Genomic DNA, 6,053 nt, shown 5'->3' on the forward strand with positions numbered 1-6,053 from the left:
GCAGAGATCTTTGATGTAAAGATCTTGCTTAGACAGAAATTTGAGATGAAGGATCTGGGGGAGCTCAGATACTTCTTGGGCATTGAGGTGATTAGGTCACCACATGGTATTGGATTACTGCAGAGACAGTATGGCTTGGACATGTTGTCCAAGTATGGTATGACAGGCTGTAAGCCTATTTCTGTGCCATTGGATCAGAATGGCAAGTTGAGTGCAGATTCAGGAGAGATCTTGGAGGATCCTACTATGTACAGGAGCATAGTAGGAAGTTTGATCTACATGACGATCACCAGACCAGATTTGAGCTATGCTGTTGGGTTGGTGAGTCAGTTTCTGCAGGTTCCACGGAAACCGCATTTGGATGCAGTAAGACGCATACTGAGGTATGTGAAGTCTACTTTGCATTGTGGACTATTCTATGAGACTGGGACAGAGATATGTGTACATGGGTACACAGATGCTGATTGGGCCGGTAGTATCTCAGATAGAAGATCTACCAGTGGATTCATGTTTTCTTTGGGGAGTGCTGCTGTGACTTGGAGCAGCAAGAAGCAGCCTACGGTTGCTCTATCGAGTACAGAGGCCGAGTACAGAGGAGCTGCTATGGCAGCATGTGAGGTAGCTTGGTTGAGGAAGCTACTTGCAGATTTGGGTCTATCAGTGGATAGACAAGTTGTCATTTTCTGTGACAACATTAGCAGTATACAGTTGGCCAGGAACCCAGTCTTTCATGCTCGTACGAAGCACATAGAGGTCCACTACCACTTCGTCAGAGAGAAGGTCTTAGCAGGAGACCTTGACCTTGTTTATGTCAGCACAGAGGATCAGGTAGCTGACATCTTCACCAAAGCATTGGGTACAGAGAAGCTTCGCAGATTCAGGGCTTCGCTTGGTGTGCATGAGAGATGGAGTTGAGCTCGAGGGGGAGTGTTGAGATATCAAGCTCGTCTAGTGAGGCGGTGGCCACTGATGACCCGCCTGGGGGATAGGCCCCACACTTACACCACTGGCATGGTTGGTGAGATCTTGGGTGATATGCGGCCAGTGGGATGACAGGCTGTGTGACAGCCATTCTAGAGACTGGCATAGTTATAGCGCCAGCTCATTTAGTCGGGTTCACACTATAGAGAACCCGTGTATGTATTGGTTGAGTACCTTTCATATTATTGTGTACTCTTATTCTTGTATATGGTGTGTTGAGTGTTGAGTAGAGAAGAGAAGATTTTCAGCCTCTCACCTTGTGTGTTCTCTATTAGGGTTTTGTGAGTGTGTGTGTGTGCTTGCAAGAGCTCAAGCTCTCTTCCCCCCTGCATCTTTTCAATGATCATTATTCATTGCCTTACATAGACCATATATTGGAGAGAGTCATCGTTCTGAGCCTGCAGTTAATGATCAACCCAGCCAATCACATGAATGCTAAGATCAAGGAAGGGTGTTGAAAGACCTATATGATCTAACATCCATGCGTTACTATGTATCCATGTGTGGGACACATTAACCTATGTGAACCTTACTCTAAGTGAGTCTAACATTAAAAGCATTTGTAATAGTCATCTTGGTGAAAGTGTAGGTGGCATCTCTTAGAATCAAGATACACATCCCTTGATATAGAAAGGTGGAAAAAATGTAAGAGAGGTGAAGGAGATTATGGATTTAGGTGGTGCTTGCTACTAGGAGGCCTAAATAAGCAGCCTATGCACACTCATTTGGGTGTAGAAGAGCTTAGCTCATGTGTAACTGGTGATTAATAGAGCTTTATGTTGGTTGAGAAACTTTATCTATTCCTTATTATGCTCTTATTAAGTGTTCTAATGTGATTATGCTTCATTATTAGTCTAATCCAAGTGTGCTTTGCTTTGCTAAGATTGGACTTAATCTTTAGTACACATTTATGTGAGCATCATCTCCATAGGTATAGTGGTCCATGAATTGCCTTTGATTAGATCATTAACAAACATTAATCATTGCATTGAGTGAGAATAATTCTTATTAACTTATTGATCAAGATTAAAGAATGCTAATGAAGTTATCGTCATTAAAGCTTGCAAAAGAACAATAGACCAAATGAGACAAATAAACATAGAAGTGTAAGTATTATTGTGCGGATAAGAAATGACATATCTTAATGGTTTGTTTTTTTTATGAAACAAAGAATAAGAAGTATATCCTAATCTTGTCCTGTCTTGTGGTGTCTAATGATGATATCAATAATTTGAGCTAAAGGATGAATGCCTATATGAAATAGATAATGAATGTGCCTTTATCAATTATTTGAGCTAAAGGATGAATGTGCCTATATGAAATAAATTATGTATGAAGATAATTTGGAAAAGAATGTTGCGCTACAAAGGGAGGTCTAGCTCCGATTCTTCGTGATGCTCTATAACTTGTTATTACCTCTCTTAGTATCCTAGCCATGTAGTTAGGTGACAACATTTAAAGTATGGACTTGAGTGTGAGGTCTAGCTCTGATTCTTCGTGATGCTCTATAACTTGTTATTACCTCTTAGTATCCTAGCCATGTAGTTAGGTAACAACATTTAGAGTATGGACTTGAGTGTGAGGACCACTTGAAATTGGCATTAAAGGTTGGTGAGAGCTAGAGGGTTGATTTGATGGTGAGTACTGAGCCAGAGGATGCACGTCCTTGCTAAAATGGGCTACAATCAGCTGTATTATGTTCCAATTTGGTGGCCCTGTAGTCAGGTAACAACTCTTGGTGTATGGACCTGAGTGCGAGGACCACTTGAAATTGGTGTTAGAGATTGGTGAGAAATCTTATGGTGAATATTGAGCTAGAGGAGGCATGTCCTTGCTAAAATGGGTTACAAATCAGTTGTATCAAGTTCCAATTCAGTGTCCATGAGCCGGCTACATTTTTCCTCATAGGTATCTAGTATTATGTTCCAACTTGGTGTCCATGAGCTAGCTACATTTTTCCTTATAGGCATCTACTTCTAGGGCCAAGAGCTTATAGAACTTAGTGACTTGACAATCCGGCTTTGTAGTAGTACATGTAGGCAAGCTCTATCTTGGTGGGCAGCAACACACTTGGAGCTCATTCACTGTGAGGTGTTGTTGCCTTATTTGTTGGGCATAAAGCTCAGAGTTTGTGTACTTTTTTGGGAACTCAATGAGCTCCCCTTATTTTTTAAGGGTTATTCTACACATCTTCTATGCACACGATTCTCACATTAGCCCCCCTCTTCGGGAGAAGCTGTTTGCCTAGAAACATTGGCAAATGGAAGGATTCCTCAATGGAAGCAAACTTAGAAAATTCTAAGGACCTCTCTCTTTCGAACAATCGGAAGCCATCCACGGAGTTGACACAAAAAGAAGGAAATAAAAAGGAGAAAACAAGCTTGACATGAAGCCAAGGCTCACGAAGAGAAAGCTTAACAACGAAGAGGTATTCTACCTATCGAGATGGATAATGTAGACACTAAGGATGGAGAAGAAGATGCAGAGCCCGTAAGGTTTTGCTTAGACTTTCCCACCACTATAATGAGTATAGCCAAGCTTACTTTACTAGACATTAGAGTAGGAAGAAACCTCATGTCCTATGAGACATTAGACATGTGGACACTAAGGATGGAGAAGAAGATGTGAAGCCCATAAGGTTTTGCTTAGACTTCCCCACCACTATAATGAGTATAGCCAAGCTTGCTCTACTAGACATTAGAGCAGGAAGAAACCTCATGTCCGATGATACATGGGTCTCATTAGTAGGCAAACTAGTCCTTGAGCCCACAAAGGCCTTAGTGCAAACCATTTTAGGACTATATAATGAGTGTGAAGGTGTTGTAAAGATTAAGTTCCATGTAACTCTTATTCTATGGAAGGTTAGTAGCATGGGAAATTTTTGGATCTTCGAGGAGATTTATCCTGGTTTTCCTTCTACTAAGGACACTCATGGTTCTTCACTCGAATTTGAGAGTCGCGATCCTTGTCCTCGAAATGCTTAGCAATCCACCTTTTTGCAAGAATGATTTCTTCCAGTATAATTCTTATAGTCACATGACAAAGAAACACAAGTAGGTCTGATCGAGCCGACAACTTCCATCATCTAAAAACTCCAAGCCTTATTGAAACAATCCCAAGCCTTTGCAGCTCTACCATAAAGAGGGGTGAACAAGCAAAAAGCCAAACCCAAGGCACATAAGCCCAAGCTAAAACCAAGAAGGAACTGTAGGAGAAATTAAAAAATAAGCAATGATTTTGCCCAAGGGTAAACTTTGATAGGTATGGATACCAAAAGTCCCAACTATTCCAATAGATGTACCCTATGACTCTTCACAAGCCAGGGTAAAGCAACCTAAATAGGTGAAACGAGAGGCTACTATAACAACAAAAAATGGAGGGCACACCTTGAGGCGAATGCTTGACAAAAGAAGAACCAAAGAGGCCATAAACCCCTAAGCGTATAGATCTTTGTACATGCAGCTTTCACGATTTGATCGAAACAAAAACATAGTGGAACCTGCTCCCCTTGAGCTAGAGTTCCCCCAAAAAGAACACTTAGTTATGTGGCTAGCCATAGTTGACACACCGGGGCTAGCCATAATGTTTTGTCTTGGGAGATGTGGATCTTATTAGACAGCCATCCCTCACACCATCCATATCAACCACATCATCACGGAAAAAATTCCTAGCCTTGGTTGACACTGAGGCTAGCCACAATGTTTTGTATTGGGAGATGTGGATCTCATTAGGTAGCCACCCCTCACACTACACCATCCATAACAACCACATCATAAAAACAATTCTCAGTCCACCTTCGGTTATTTTGAAGTGGAGTTTTTCATTTAATCCAAACCAACATCTTGTAGGTTTTATGTGACCCCTAGGTACAATGAAAGAAAGTATCATCCTCGGAAGGGGTAGATCACAATCCACTGATTGCATAGTCCACTGCTAGCAAAAAAGAACCACAACCCTCAAGCTCCCCTCAACGGATTGGTCATCGTACCTTTGATGGATATATATATATATATATATATATATATATATATATATATATATATATATATATATATATATATATATAACCCCCTCCAACCCTATTGGAGACCCAAAACCTCACCGTGCAACAGAGACAAAGACCACCTACTATAAATGTTAACCTCAATGGATCTTTGGGAGGTTACTAAGAAGGAGTGAGTATCCAAGAGCCAAGGCAGGTTTGATGCCCGAGCAAAGACTCGACAGAGCCACCATTTGGTCCAAAGCTTACCTTTAAAAATAAAACTACCAAGTGGGATGATCCTCAAGCAAAGATGTGAACTCTTAATCCAAGCCCTGCAAGTTGTTAAAAGTCTAGGGCTTTTGCAAGGGAAACCCTTTAGTTTGGGCCCAAAAAATCTCGTTGTGTTTGCACCACAATCCCTTAAGCCAAAAAGACCTAAGTGATGGCCCCAATACCCAATGCTACCCCACAGGTCGACACTTCAATGGATCCGCAAAACTGCCGAAAGCCCAAGGCTTCTACGAATGGAACCCCTACATCTGGGTTTTAAGATCAAGGAAAACCGTATTCCAAGCCTCCACAAACACACCCTAAAATGTCAAATCCAAGTGGATGTGGAGACCCAAGGCCATACCTACAATGCCACCCCCAAAGTGTAAGGAATATTGGAGAGCAATGGTGGTAGCACTCTCAACTTCTTGCATGCTAATCCCACCAACGAAGCAGCCTAAAGAAATTGTGGACATTTCACTAAGTCCATGCGCACAATGGTCACCCCTGTCAATTCATTTCTCACAAAAGAGCCACCCCAATTGCCAAATAATTTAGTGAGCCGCATACTTACTCCCTTGGCACTCCTAGATGCTCCCTAGACCTAAAGGGATCATTGAGGGATCATCATGGTCCCACAACACTCTCGTGCAACACTCATGTGAGGAGCCATGCCACAACATCGACTCGTTAATAGTAGCTAAAAGGCCAAAGTTCAGACAAGTGCACGGGCAAAGCTGATAATGGTAGTATCCAAGTTTTGAATCGAGGATGGGCAAGCACTTATCCACCTTCACTAAGTGAGCCCACATGGTAA

This window comes from Cibotium barometz, chromosome 16 (assembly GCF_041138505.1).
Source record: "Cibotium barometz isolate CiBa-2024 chromosome 16, ASM4113850v1, whole genome shotgun sequence".
Taxonomy (NCBI): domain Eukaryota; kingdom Viridiplantae; phylum Streptophyta; class Polypodiopsida; order Cyatheales; family Cibotiaceae; genus Cibotium; species Cibotium barometz.